The following is a 16,317-nucleotide window of genomic DNA, read 5'->3' on the forward strand; positions in this document are numbered from 1 at the left end:
TATTTTCGTCAAGATTTTTCGGTGATGAATATGATTTACGATACATTTTATTCGAAGGAGCAGCTGCCCAGATTCTAGTTTGAGTTGTAAAATATTAATAATTCTGTCAGATCAGAATTACTATTTACTAGCAAAAAGCAGAGCTTTATAAGGCTCGCGGAGTTTTTCTACCTATATACTCAGTATATAGTTATAATTACTAAGGTAGTTTAATAAGAGACTCATCTTAAAAAACCGGACAAGTATCTTTTCTTCCGATAACTTAGAAGTTTGAATTGTTTACAGCTTTTAGGACCTTATGCTTTAATTTCAACTCGATACATCCACGCGTTCCCGAGATAAAAGGTCTTAGTAGACAGACGGACGGACGGACAACAAAGTGATCCTATAAGGGTTCCGTATTTTTCCTTTTGAGGTACGGAACTCTAAAAAGGATATGATGTGATATACGAGTAAGGGCTTCTGTCCGTCGCTACCTTCTGGTCCCGCTTAATATGAAATACGAAACCATCGACACGAGAAGAAGAAGAAGGGCTTCTGAATATAATTAATACCCCAAATCATTTTCAGACTGTTTGTATTATATTATATCAATAGGTACCTACTTACATTAAATTCCTCGTACAAATATATTCTTGTTTCCTACATTTCAATACATGAGTGTTTAACATTACGGAATCTATTATAAGGGAACCATATCTATATCTTGATGTATCCAAAACATCTCATATTTTAATGCCGTTTAGTACAGCTTTTAAGTCTACCGTTCTCTCCTCTTTTTCTCTTCAATTGCTCAAAGGTTAACTGGAAGAGATCCCTGAAAGAGATACATTCGCCTATGTACTATAAAACTGTGTGTGTTTTTTCATGTTTTATGTTTCTTTTTGTACAATAAAGTGTTTTACTACTACTACTACATCTCATTAAAATGTCAAAAGGGCCCCACGTGTTGGCTTAAACTCCGCGCACGCCTTACAAATGTCCGGAGCACCTGTAGGTTCTTGATGGGTAGACATGAATATGGGCGTAGCGATGTGACGACACTGACGACCCCATCGCCTGCTGATAGACCAGCACAATCAGTCAACGCAGGGCAGTTTGCGGAGAGCTGTTGGGAAGAAACATTCCCACTGCTCCTGGGAAGTGAGAAGTTCTGCCACCCGATATGGATAAAAAGGGCCCTCTACCTCTGTCTTGCTTTAGCCGGTCGTCCAGAGTGGAAAGCGACATCCATTTTGACATTTAAAACAGTAAGGCAGTAATATCGCACTGCAATATTGCTGCCGACTGCGATATTACTGCCGACTATATTACTGCAAATGTAAATAATATTAATTAAAAACTCCTGGCAGTGATATCGATTTCGACATTTGCGCGCTGCAATACTACTGCCGAGTGTGCCGACTGCATTACTACCGCAAATGTCAAAAACCCTGGCAGCGACATCGATTTTGGCAATTCAAACAGTAATATCGCCCTGCAATACTGCTGCCAACTGCAGTATTACTGCCGACTGCATTACTACCGCAAATATCAAAAATCCTGGCAGCGATGTCGATTTCGACATTTGCGCGCTACAGTACTGCTGCTGACTGCAATATTACTGCCGACTACATTATTGCCTCAAATGTCAAAAACCCTGGCAGCGAAATCGATTTTGGCATTTGAAACAGTAAGGAAGTAATAATATCGCGCTGCAATACTGCTGCCGACTGCGATATTACTGCCAACTGCATTTCAGTGGCGGCGCGTCCATAAAAGCCGATTCCCACCGGCTTGCCTGTTTTTGGACGTTGGAGCATAGTTGTTAAGGAAATATATGTAAGCCAAATTAGCCCCGGCTTGCCTATGGATATGTTTGACGCGCCGCCACTGCTGCATTATTGCCGCAATATCGAAAGCAGTCACGTGTGATTTTAACCGACATAGTAGTAAAAACGATTATAGATCAGACCCCATATGGAGTACTGCTGTCACCTTTGGGCAGGAGCACCTGGATGCCAGCTTGGACCCTTCGACTCAGTCCAAAGGCGCGCTGTAAGAATCGTCGATGATCCCAAACTCACAAGCGGTATTGAACCTTTAAGTCTAAGGAGAGATTTTGCCTCCTTGTGTGTGTTCTACACTGAGAGAAAAATCACCACCAGGAATTAATAAACAGTTCTGTACTGGGGGAAAAAATTAAGTTTTAGTAGTAATCATGGAAGTTTCACTATTTCTGTAAAATTTATTTATTTCTACAAACAGCTCAGTAATACTAAATCTAATTTCAGCAAACAGACTTTAGTAAATGGAGCATTAAACAAAGTTCAGTATTTGTTACAATCCATTTTTATTACTACTAAAATTCTCCGATTTTTACTAGTAAAGTTTGTGATTTTTGGAAAAAAGCATCTGTGATTTCAAGTTATGATTTTAGTAAATGTCTCACTTACATAGTTTTGTAATATCTAAAAAACGAGTTCGCGGGAATAACATTACCCCATTTAAAATAACAATTCAGTTGTTACTATAGCGACATTACAAAGTTTACTGGTATTCAGTAGATAGACTTGTTGTGTTTATGTTCATTGTTGTACCAATCACTAAACGAGTTTTGTAATACCAACACAGCTACTTGCTACGTTCATTTGGTTAGAGTTAGTATTGTGTCGGATGTCGGGCGGGCGTGTCTCGTGTCTTCTTTGTTTAAAACATACTTAAGTTAAATAATAAATTTAGGATATATTGTGGGCCATGGACATATTAACCCGCGACCTACTGTGTAGTTGGGGTCTACAGGAATATATTGTTCTGCAACTTCGAGCTAGCTGTTGTTATTCTAGTGATAATGACATCAAAGGTAAATCTAAACTGTTTGCAATTCCAACCTCCCTAGCACAGGTGCGCCGCGAGAGCATGTTGCGCGCGTAATAACTACTAGTCTCTTTCTGACTGTATGAATAAGAAAGGAATGGGTAGAATATCTCGACAGGCTTTTATAGTGCCTCTTTAGTACAGAGATATACTACCAAATGCTTTTTTATTCATACAGACAGAAATAGAGACGGGTAGCTACCACGCGCGCGACATGCTCTCGCGGCGCCCGTTTGCTAGGGGCGGAGGAATTGCAAACAGTTTAGTTTTTGCCTGTGACGTCATTATCTCTAGAATAACAACAGCTAGCTTGGAATCGCAGTACAGTTTAGTAAAACCTATGACGTCATCGTCTCCGATATTGCTAAAGCACGCTTAGAATTACAAAACGGTTAGTTTTCACCCATGACGTCATCACCTCCGATATTGCTAAAGCACCTCTCGGAATAACAAAACCAAATTTCTGAAATTACTCTAATAGCATACTTCAAATTACAAATATAGAAGTTGTATTTCCTACTAAATGGAAATTGCAAAAGTCAATTTGTTCCTATTAGTTGACTCTCCTTGTCCCCGGATTAAGTTTTATTTTTGTAATTCTAAGTGTGTTTTTGTTAGTTTTTTCTCTCAGTGTACCGCTTGTACAATGGGCTGTGCTCTGAGGAACTATTTGACATGATGCCAACGACCGCTTTCTATCACCGCACCGCTCGTCGTCGGCAGGGTGTTCATCCTCACACCCTAGAACCTAAATGATCGCGTACTGTGCGATTTAAGAGGAATTTCCTCCCGCGGACGTTCCGGCTGTGGAATGAGCTCCCTTCCGAGGTTTTCCCGAGGGTCTACAGTATGGGGTTCTTCAAAAAAGGAGTGTACAGGTTTTTAAAAGGTCGGCAATGCGCATGTAACACCTCTGGAGTTGCAGGCGTCCATAGGCTACGGTGACTGCTTACCATCAGGCGGGCCGTATGCTTGTTTGCCACCGATGTGGTATATAAAAAAAAAGATTCAATAAAAAAAAATAGTCACGTATTCACTCATAATTAATTATTATTACTAATAGGGTATTTGACTGTACACCATGCATGAAATAAAGCACCAGAAGATTAATAAACGTAGATAGTCACATTTCTATTTTAAATCCCGTATAAAACTATAAAGAGTAGGTAGGTAATTTGATTGTGACGTCTCATGCTAGTGTTTCATGTAAATTCCTTAGTAGCATCTCGTTTTGACAGTCCGAAAAAAGAAACTTATTTCACTAGTAGTCAATTACCCAATTATACTGAGCCAAAAACCCAGCGCATTTTTAACGGAACAACCTTTAACCTTGTTACTACTAACGCCATCTGTTAGGAAAATAAATAACTAACATTAGGTCAACAGTTGGCGTTAGTAGTAATACACATTATTGACCCTTTTATTTATTTTTTATGTTTATAAAATGATATTTTTATGTTTGATAACACATCTAGACATGAATTTAAATTACTATGTTAAATCTCAAAGCTAACAGTGTGATAGTTTTTCCGTAAAGTGTACCACAAACCACAAGAATGCATAGATTGTCGAATAGTGATAGGGCTCGCTTCGCTCGCCCTAATTAAGCAAATCACACAAGTGCTATGTGCAAAGCATTCATATATCCATCAATCGATCGCAACAAAATGTTGTGTCACAACTCACAACATTTATTTCGTGCAATACTTTTTTTTTTTACTATGCGTGTCCTTTGTTTAAGTTGAGCCCTAAAAGCCATATATGAACAAGAGCTTCGTTCAATCAAAGTTCGGGGGTATTCTGGTCCGCTTATAGAAAAATATTTGGTTATCGATGTAAATAACCGCCCTAAACACCGCGAGAAGCGTCAACAACTAAATCGGGATTTAATTGAAAAGGGTCGATAAGAGTCGATAAGCAATGTTGTGGGCTTATTGTAGCGTTTAGGCTTACTGACGAACAGTTGCATATAAGTATACGTATACTTAAATAGACATATACATCGAATATATATACGCTTTCAGTATTAAAAGAATATGATTTATAAAAACGTTAATGCGGTACTCGTAATTCCTATAAATAGATAGATAGTCAGCAATAGGAAAAGTCGAGTCCAGATCAATAAGGCAGCATCCGCGCCGCACTGGGCCTTAACCAGGCGGAACGCAATGCGGAAATGTAAAAAAAATATTGAAAACACCGACAAACTCAGTAGAAATTCACCCTTTTCAGAGGATTTGATTCGAAAGCAGCTGATATCGAATAACCCAAAAACGCTTACGCTATAATAACAAACGTTCTGAAAAATAATAAAGAAAAGATAGAAGAAAGCACTGTAAAAAAACTCTATCAAGGTCATTAATCTCATTATTATTAAGCTATACCTATTAAAATAGCACAAGTAAACAATTTACATAACATTTACTATTTCACGCAGAAAACGTAAGAGTAAAAAATTGCAAAGCTGTCGGTATATACGTGAGCATGGAACGCTCTTATTGCCCATTTACTAAGAGAGTACAATAGCCTAATTTCTAATTTTGCATTGAAAACAATACAATTTTTTTATATTATTGTGTATTTAAGTTAGAATAAGAAAACGTGGCCAACACAATATACAAGTACAAAAGTTAGAGGATGTTAATTTTGAGGTTAGGAAAAACCCGGCACATGCATTACAAGAAATAGCCGCCGGATAGTTTTATTTCTTTAGATAGTATTAAAACATATATAAAGTTATAAGACATGCCGCTACGAAGTTGAGTACTAATACTGGCAACCGGAAAAAATATTCTGGAAGGCGGACATATTGAAACTTAATCCGGGCTTCCATAGAGTTATCGAAAGATTGCTAGTCGTTAATAAATCAAAATAAATAAAAAGTAGTTACCGGTAACTAACAACAAAACACCACACTGGCACTGCACTGGAAAATCCAAACTTTTCAATTCACTTCACTTCGGTGTTCGGAAGTTTTTTGCCGTTTACGTTAACGGTTACCGCGATGCGTTTGGAAATGTCGGGGCGGCAGTCGGCGATGGACTGAGGCGGGCGGGCGGCTCGGCGGCGCTCGGCTCCTTTCGGCCTTTAAATTTAGATTTTGGCTCTCTCCCTGGTTTTATATAGCAGTGAGTACATCGTATAAACCGTATCCGAGTCTGAGATGCGGTCTCCGCCTGTTTATATATAGCAATTACAGCTTTTTATTGAGGATTGTGAACTTTTGCATGACGATCGGAATGGCACTATAGACTTTTTTGGGAATATAGCTGCTTTATTTTTTATATATTTTTAATTATAAGGTCGTCCTAGAACAGAACTTGGGATATAAGTAATAAAAGTATTTTCATTTTTTCCATGGAAAATATTGACATACGATTCGCCGAAATGTATGTAGCAGCTGATTTTTTTCTTTTTTTTTAGGGTTCCGTACCCAAAGGGTAAAACGGGACCCTATTACTAAGACTCCGCTGTCCGTCCGTCCGTCCGTTCGTCCGCCCGTCTGTCTGTCACCAGGCTGTATCTCACGAACCGTGATAGCTAGACAGTTGAAATTTTCACAGATGATGTATTTCTGTTGCCGCTATAAAAACAAATACTAAAAACAGAATAAAATAAAGATTTAAATGGGACTCCCATACAACAAACGTGATTTTTGACCGAAGTTAAGCAACGTCGGGCGGGGTCAGTACTTGGATGGGTGACCGTTTTTATAGATAATGGTACGGAACCCTTTGTTTGCGAGTCCGACTCGCACTTGGCCGGTTTTTCGTATTAGAAGAAATACAAATGGGTTTATTGCATCAGGCATTTTATTAGCAAATATCCAACAGGTTCGTTTACCCACCCTGACATTTCAAACGGCGTTCAAACATCTTTCATGACATGACAGTCATTAGAGTTGTTTTTCTTGATTCTCGCAAGCCGTAAAATAAAGCTATAACACAACATCAATTAAGAACAAATGAACGGGAACGCAATTCCGTAAATCGAGATCAAAGTCGCGGTAAAAGGAACGTACCTACCGTTGTTAGTGCCGTAAACTTTAACTCTGTATCTTTAGGTATTTAAATAAAAGTAAACAAAATCTACCCTCAAATGGCTCCTTAGGCTAGTTGAGGGTAGATGAAAACATTACACGATCAAACGGATCAAATAATGTAGGTTAACCTCGGTTTTTCTAGGATAGCGGTGCCGTCATATAGCGGCCGTCTCCTTACAAAATAATACGGCTAAATATGGATGTCGTAGTATTTTGTATGGAGAGGAGACGGCCGCTATAGGACGGCACCGCTATCCTAGGAAACCAGAGCTTTAAAGTCAGGTCGTTCAGTGACAGATCCAGACGGTTTTGTATTTGGTTGGTTAACCAATAAATGTTATAACTACCCGAAAATGTACAAATTGTTTGTTTAAGTACTTTTATTTAAATATCTAAAGATACAGACTATAGGGTTAGGTAGGTATACAGCTTGGCAAAAAAGAGTAGAAATTAAAAAGTGGCAACACTGTAGTGTCGTCCCGTTTTCTTATACATATTGGTTTGAAAGGGACGACACTACAGTGTTGCCACTTTTTAATTTCTAAAGTACTCTTTTTTGCCAAGCTGTACATAGAATCGCGGGGAAACAATATTGATCATCGATTTTTGAAAGCAAGCTTAAGAATTATAACAGAAAAACATGGTGAAAGCGTTTAGAAACCAATCCCATCAAAAACATAATGTGAAACGAGAGCCAAGTTCAATATTAAGAATATGCGTCGTTGTTGACTTCGCCGGAAAAAGAATGAGATCTCTATGGGTGCCAAGTTCTAGTTCGATTGGGATGTAATCAAAGTTCAGGATTTTTCTAAAATTTAGTTTGGTGGTGTAAAAACTAAACTAGCCATTTTAAACTAGTGGCTCTGTGAGCTGTAGACCTCGAGAGCAGAGTTTAAAACTGAATAAATGTATGGTTCCGTTGTTTTGAAGAATTTAGAGAATCTAATTTGACCATAAAAACATAACTATCAATTGCTTACAAAATTCGGGAATTGGTTTAGATATGCGACCTGTAGAGTAGAACATATGGACATACGAAACAATTTTTGGCTAACAGGCCAATTCAAACTTACACTGATATCAGAAAGACATCTAACTGATGTCATTTAGTTATCGTGCATTTCACTCGTTCTTGTCCGTACATGTATTGGCGCAAGCGAGACGCACGATGACTACTAAATAACATGATAAAAATATCATCCCGATGTCAGTGTACGGTCGATGCCCCTTAAGTATACACGTCGCCATACTAATTGTATAGAAAAGTGGATAGAGTTAGACCAAGAAAAGTCTGCAGAGATTTTGACAGCACACGCAGTGCCAATGTTATTTGTGCCAGTGTCAAAATCTCTGCAGACTTTTCTTGGTCTAACTCTACCTATGTTAGGAAACCAACATTACCTTTGAATTAACCTGTAAACTGCAACTAAGAAGCTTCGTGCGCGAGTGTGGCCCATAATTTCCGAAAATCATTTTTTCTTCGAGGCAATTACTCCGTTCTCATATTTTGCGTTGCCCATAATTTCCCGAAATCATTCATTCTCGGTAGCAATTACTCCGTTCCCATATTTTCCCAATGGTTTTCTTCCGCAATCGCCTATTTTTAATATTTTTAAATTAATCTTTTCCTTATAGTTTTCGTTCTTTTAAATATCTAGGATAATATTTTCTTGTTACTGTATGTTAATAGTGTAGTAATTATATTTGTTACTTGTAGGTATTTCACATACAACAAATATCAAAAACACTAAAATTAAAACATAATCTAAAAAACTACAAGTAAAAAACCAAACGCTGCCAGCCAAGAACTCTAACCATACCTATCTCTGGGAGCAGATTCGTTTTTAGGGTCATCAAAAAAAAATAACCCTAACCTACCTATCTCTGGGAGCAGTTTCGTTTTTAGGGTCATCAAAAAAAAATAACCCTAACCTACCTATCTCTGGGAGCAGTTTCGTTTATAGGGTCATCAAAAAAAATAACCCTAACCTACCTATTTGAAAAAAACCTGGTTATTTTTACCACTAGCATTAAAAAAAAGAGAAAATGTGGAGATAGAGAATATTTAGTTAGTGAAAAAAAACCCTACTGGTTATTTTAACTACTGGGATTAAAAAGAAAAGGGAATAAATTGAGAAAAGGAAAATTTTGTTTATGAAAAAATGTACACGAAAAATTAAATAAAGCGAAGAAATTCCACTGGGAAAAAATGAGAACGGAGTAATTGCCTCGAAGAAAAAATGATTTGCGGAAATTATGGGTCATTTTAGCGAGGCGATCCAAATTAAAAGGCTCAAAGTCTAACTAACATTATTGTTAGTTAGACTTTGAGCCCGGGAAAGCGCAACGTACGAGCAACCTACAGCTAGTTCCCTGAGCCCAAGGTCGACCACTACCCTAGGCAATGTTAACCCCTGCGATTTATGGATGGTGACCGCCCATGCTATAAACGTAAGTGGAAATTGACTCCTGGAACAGCCATGCCCTTGAACTAAAACCGCTAAAAAAATGTTCAAACAAAAACTCAAACGAATACGCTTACCTCGCGCTTCAATATCTAATCTAAAGAGAATAAAGTGTATAGGGGGCGTGCATGAACTATAGGGGGCAGCACAGGAGCCGTCAGATCTTTGGCGCGAAGCGTAGATGTGTAGTTTATGATTCCGATGTAGCCCACGAGATGGCAGAACCTACTATGCACAAGGAAACGTACTTACGAGAACGGTAGATGGTAGCACTTGCTTTGGCAATGTACATGTGCACATATGTTTCCGATTCAGGCCACAAGATGGCAGGCCCTCCAACGCGCACGGTCCCTATAGTGGGCGTGCGTGAACTATAGGGGGTAAAATAGGAGCCGTCAGAATTTTGGCGTGACGCGTAAATGTGACGTTTATGCTTCCGATGTAGCCCACAAGACGACAGAACCTACTATGCATAAGGAAACGTACCTACAAGAACGGTAGATGGTAGAACTTGTTTTGGCAATGTACATGTTTCCGATTCAGGCCACAAGATGGCAGACCCTCCAACGCGCACGGTCCCTATATGTAGTAGAGGGTTATTGTCATACTAAATTTTGTAGTCACAGTGAATTTACTGCCATCTTTCCTATGCTAGTTATCAAAATAGTATTTTATATAAGACTTCAAATACTAATACTTTATGGTTTATTAATATAACTTGATAGCAATAAATTTAAAGTGCTTAAAAAAATAAAAGCAATAAATAGTATAAAGACTTTACGTTAAAATCTGGCCATGCATGATCTGGTAGGTGGTGGTAGGTAAGTATACAATATTCTTACCAATTGCATATTTTTAAACAGTTCTTATATTTTTAATAACTTGTATTCTGTATATTGGATGTGTGAGTTTTTACGAATATATTCTGTCAATAAGAAATGTATATTTTTAATCTAATTATTATTTAAGTTACGTAAGCCAGACATCTTAGTATTATTATAGTAAACCACGTAAAAATTAATAAATACAGTGTAAACTCTATATAACGACACTGAAGGGACTGCGGATTTTTCGACGTTAAGTATAGAGAATGGTTGTTAAATGGAGTGAAATAAAAAGGTCATCTCACTATTCTAAATATTCTAATGTATCTGTTTATAATATACTTACAACACATTTTGCACAAGAAGAACATTCATTTCATACAAATAATAACGCCTATTAATTTATAACGTGTAACATCTTGTCAAAAGTCTAGTGCCCGAGGTAAACATGTGCAAGTTGATCATGCAAAAACAAAAGACAAATTTTCTTAGAATCTCCGGTACGTCAGTCGAAGTAAACACGTGCTAGATAATAAAACAACAAAACAGCAAACAAAAAAACGTACACAGCTGCAGTTTATATCAATTTCGGCAACTTAGAAAGTATTTCTTAATGATGCATTATGCCGTATTGTTGTCGTTAAATAGAGTGAGCGTGACGGTATATAGAGTGTATTACTGTATAGAAAACAAGGTAAACCAACCAAAGTCAAGCAATTTCGACATTTTAAGGAGTTTGTCGTTAAATCGAGTGACGTTATAAAGAGTTTACACTGTAATCATGTGTATCTGCCAATAAGTAATGTATTTACAACTTTTAATATAATTTCATATATAGATAGACTAATTCGCATGACTGAACAATAGAGAGACATATAGACATATGGTCGCCGACCTCCAGGACGGAGATGGCACTTGAAGAAGAAGAAGAAGAAGAATATAATTTAGTATGAATTTATGAAAAGTAAGACTTTTCTTAAATTCATTATCTTATTATCATATAAAATGAACTTTAAGACTGTACTAATAAATATTATTTACAATTTTAGCAACAAAACGATTTTAAATTAAAGTTACTTGGAAAGACTGTATTTTACGAATTGGCCGACTAAGTGGCGAACTGGAGTCATACCTACTTACCTAAACACAATATCTTAAAAGTCATATTTATTTCGTGTTCATTTGCTTCGATACATTTGCTTCTTTAATTTTAGCCGCTGCATTTGTTACAATTTCATATATGTGTAGACAGGTTCTCCTTATTACACCGACATAAAGCTTATAATTAGCTATGGCAGTTCTGATAATGGTTTGGGACTCTACTTGTTTTCGGCGATATCAGACAAAAGGGTATTGGAAAACAACACGTTCTAAAGTTCTAATGAATGGAACACCACCGGCCGGCATTTATTACCTGAGCACTAGTGTGAAAGTGACCCCAGTCAACATGAATGATTACCAATTTTGAGATCTATCTTAATGTATTTAGCAATATAATTGCAAGGTAACCAAGGTAGCATAGGTTTTTAAGGTTCTCGCGTGAAATCCTGCGTTTCAAATGCCGCTGTACTTTTTTTTGTTCGTTGGTAGATTAGTTAACAGTTAGGTAATTGATAAAAATAACAAATAACCACAAAGTAGTAGTAGGTAGTATTTGTCTGTATACCTATTCTTCGCGAAACTATATAACTTACACCATTATATATAAAATGTGTTTCTTTGATTGAAATGTAATATAATATGTAATGAAATTAACTTAAAAGCAATAATAGTAAAAAAAATTGGCCAAGTGCGAGTCCGACTCGCACACGAAGGGTTCCGTACCATTATCTATAAAAACGGTCACCCATCCAAGTACTTAAGTCCCAGAGCCCCACTTAAGTCTTTATTTTATTCTGTTTTTAGTATTTGTTGTTATAGCGGCAACGGAAATACATCATCTGTGAAAATTTCAGCTCACGGATCACGAGATACAGCCTGGTGACAGACGGATGGATGGACGGACGGACAGCGGAGTCTTAGTAATAGGGTCCCGTTTTACCGTTTGGGTACGGAACCCTAATTAAGGTTCTAAACTAGGGACGAGTACGTTCAAAATTAAAAATAGTAGACCATATAGAATAGGGACACCTACTTCCATTCATATACAGAGTCATTTTTGGACCGTTAGGGGCTATTCATAAATTACGTCATTTCAAATTAGGGGGGGGGGGTCTGGACATCGGATGACGGTAGCAAATGGTAGCATGAAGTAGGAGGAAATGGGGTAATTTGAAGCATGGTTTTTGGATGATTATAGGGGGGGGGGTCCAAAATCGTCAAAAATCGATGACGTACTTTATGGACAGCCCCTTAGCCATATTGTGCGAGGTGATTAGGTAGGTCATACTGAACAACTTTTTCTATGGGACCAACCTCGAAATCCCAAATAATTTGGCATTCCCATAGAAAACGTCGACATCCACTCGACCAAAATGTATGAAACGGCCAAAAAAATTTTGTGATTTCGGAGTTGGTCCCATACAAAAAGTTGTTCAGTATGGCCTACCTAATCACCTCGCACAATATGGCATACGGTCCAAAAATGACTGTATTGTATAGTTGGTTAAATATGTTATATTAACACGTGTTAAAACTGTTATAAATAATTAAAAAAAAATTCGTACGCTAAACGAGGACACCTACTTCCATTCATATACAGTCATTTTTGGACCGTTAGCCATATTGTGCGAGGTGATTAGGTAGGTCATACTGAACAACTTTTTCTATGGGACCAACCTCGAAATCCCAAATAATTTGGCCTTCCCATAGAAAACGTCGACATCCACTCGACCAAAATGTAAGAAACGGCCAAAAAAATTTTGTGATTTCGGAGTTGGTCCCATACAAAAAGTTGTTCAGTATGGCCTACCTAATCACCTCGCACAATATGGCATACGGTCCAAAAATGACCCTGTATTGTATAGTTGGTTAAATATGTTATATTAACACGTGTTAAAACTGTTATAAATAATTTAAAAAAAAAATTCGTACGCTAAACGAGTTCATCTGAAGTCAACATTCAATACTAGACCTTGCATACCCAGAGCTAGAGCATTGATTAGCTCAAACTGTTTCGGATCCGTTCGGGCCGGTCTTAAGTACCCGTGTAAACGGAGATACGTATCTGAGAAACGTTTCTTGGGAACGGTTCTTGGATACGTATCCGGATCCCGGCGGTTCCGTGTAAACCGTGTTCTTAGCACCGCCGGTCTTAAGAACACGGGTATTCGTTTCGTCGTGTAACACGGATACCGGGAGCCCTAGTTTCTACGACACAACGCCGCAAAGTGACAAGGCGTCGTATAGTGCCCACGATACGACGTCGTAGATTTCTACGACACGACGTCGCAACGTTACACGACGTCGCAACGTGAGACGGCGCCGCGTCGTCCCACGATACGACGTCGTATCGTGGGTATGTGTGCCGGCCCAGCCATACTTATAGGATTCGAGTTATTTTTTTATTATCAAGCATCGTATTTACCTAGGTGCGAATATTCATGTTGGCCTACCTGTTTGTTCCCCATAACTCTTGATGAGATGATGATACCATACGTCAATTCATTGTTAATTAAACAATTTCCTTGCGCGCTGGATTTTCTTCGTTCTTTGTCAAAACAGGTCCATTCTGAAACATGGTAATCGATCAAACATCCGACCAGATAGATATCGTTACTTAAATAATTAAAGACTTGTAACTTTAGGACACCTACTTATTTATTTGTAGTTAAGTAATTTACTCATAGTAAATAATATAAACATAAATTTTATTGTGCCGTTCCGTTTTCATTTTGGACGGAATAAATACGTAATCTCAATTAGGGATAAATAATGTACGTAATTTTCCGTAGAATTACGGTACCTACCATAAGATGATTTGATGGGAGGCAGGACTTTAGGAGCAAAAGTTGGTTTCCGCCAAATAAGTAAGTAGGTACCTAGATTTAAAATACATACGTTAACGGTTAGTTGATTAATTTACTCATAGGTAAGTAAGTAAATAATATAAATATTAATTTAATTGTGCCGTTCCGTTTTCATTTTGTACGGAATAAATACGAAATCTCAATTAGGGATAAATAATGTACGTAATTTTCCGTAGAATTACGGTACCTACCATAAGATGATTTGATGGGAGTCAGGACTTTAGGAGCAAAAGTTGGTTTCCGCCAAATAAGTAAGTAGGTACCTAGATTTAAAATACATACGTTAACGGTTAGTTAATTAATTTACTCATAGGTAAGTAAGTAAATAATATAAATATTAATTTAATTGTGCCGTTCCTTTTTCATTTTGTACGGAATAAATACGAAATCTCAATTAGGGATAAATAATGTACGTAATTTTCCGTAGAATTACGGTACCTACCATAAGATGATTTGATGGGAGTCAGGACTTTAGGAGCAAAAGTTGGTTTCCGCCAAATAAGTAAGTAGGTACCTAGATTTAAAATATAAGTACGTATACCTACCTATCTCCTACTTGGCAATCTACACGAAATGCAACCATGGAGCAAGGTTAATTTGATTAGCGTGACGGTAATTTCAACGTGTTACTCACGCATTGTGGATTTTAAATCTCAAACAAACAGGGTGCCTACTATCTGTCTCTCTATCGCACTATTCGCACTATTATCTAAGAGTGATAGAGAGACAGAATGCGTGAATACAGACAGAATACCTACATCTAGCGTAACTTCAAGTATAGATATGGACTCTCGCGAGTCGCGCGCGAAAACACAACTCATGCTAGTCGGTGAGGTACCTGTAACTTAGTAAAGATAAGATATTTTGTCAACAATTTAAATTTTAGATACTTACCTATAAGTTTTTATCGATACTGTATACACTTTTCTTTCAACGGTCGACTAATACCCATCGAGACAATTCTAACAAATTCAAACACAGTGACGTTGGGTTGTTTTATCACCGAGTTCCTATAGCCACCTCCGGTCTCCATCATCAGATCAGTTTGATCCATAACATATATATATATTCGTAAATGGCTTTTACTCCTCGCTAATTTTAGCAAGGTGAATTCTGCCAATGTCGAGGTGTAGACTTACCCCCTTATTCATGAACGTTTACTATTTAGTTGACAAGCCGATAATAATCGTTTGTCCCTTTCCGACGTATTGGTATGATGGAAAGGAAAGGGACAAACGATTATTATCGGCTTGTCAACTTTAGTAAACGTTTATGAATAAGGGGGTTATAATATATTGTTGTCTAACTAACTTAAGTATGTGACGTCGAATCGACGTGAAATCAAATAATGGTGCTGGGTCTAATTTAGCATACAAAATTTGATTATAGAACCGTTTTTCCCCCGAAGGGTAAAAAACGGATATTTAGGTTCCTGCCGAAGCTTGAACCACATTATGAGATAACACCCTTGTAACTCAGCCCTAATCAAGCGAATTCATCAACTAGTAGCGCCATCTATCGCGCTACCCAAGTACTAATGTCGCCCGGTTGCCAGCGCTCGGCTGCTTTCTCTTCAGTACCACATAAGCCGGCAAGGCCCTTAGGTGTGGTTCAAGCTTCGGCAGGAACCTAAATATCCGTTTTTTACCCTTCGGGGGAAAAACGGTTCTATTTAGGTGTCCATGCCTTCGCTTGAACCACATTATGAGACGTGTTTAAACCTCTGCCGGCGCTGGCCCGGGCGTACTGTGACTGATAATATTTAAATTTATGCAAAAATCACATGATAAGAATATGGGCTTGAAATTTATTCCGTATTGATATACTAAAGGATTGTTTACGTCAAACCTTACTAGATTTTCCTTATTTGTAATTACCGATAGATGAGACAATTGTTAGCACGGACTGGCAACATAAGTTATCCATTGTGACTATAAAACTTTTTATATAAAACAAAACTGTGTGACTATTAGTTGAAAGACTGTCCCTAATATCATAATTAAAGACATAAGTAGGTACTTGTAGGTCGTACAAATTTAAGTGTAACCACTATCTGAAGTAGTAGCTCTGATGCGTGTAACGTGAACCTCATCGAGTGAGTTTTACATTTAACCCGTCCAAACTACCTGATGCTTTCCTTACAATAGCCACTAGGTGATAAA

General features: G+C 37.7%; 1 protein-coding gene and 1 long non-coding RNA gene across 9 annotated transcripts in view; one reads left to right on the forward strand and one right to left on the reverse strand.

The window, feature by feature from the left end:
- Positions 1-13,792, reverse strand: part of LOC134794578 (muscle-specific protein 300 kDa) — a 202,018-nt gene extending 188,226 nt beyond the window's left edge. For 5 of the 8 annotated variants that reach the window (XM_063766429.1, XM_063766413.1, XM_063766418.1 and 2 more), the window contains exon 1: positions 5,747-6,047. The gene's annotated coding sequence lies outside the window, so the exon portion shown is untranslated. Of the gene's footprint in view, positions 1-5,746; positions 6,052-13,741 lie in introns of those variants that run through there. The other 3 variants (XM_063766393.1, XM_063766437.1, XM_063766410.1) reach the window with 3 other exon arrangements.
- The window catches only part of LOC134796528 (uncharacterized), a 66,148-nt gene that overhangs the window by 15,148 nt on the left and 34,683 nt on the right, over positions 1-16,317 (forward strand). The gene's annotated exons all lie outside the window — the stretch shown is intronic.

The sequence above is a fragment of the Cydia splendana genome, chromosome 1 (assembly GCF_910591565.1).
Source record: "Cydia splendana chromosome 1, ilCydSple1.2, whole genome shotgun sequence".
Taxonomy (NCBI): domain Eukaryota; kingdom Metazoa; phylum Arthropoda; class Insecta; order Lepidoptera; family Tortricidae; genus Cydia; species Cydia splendana.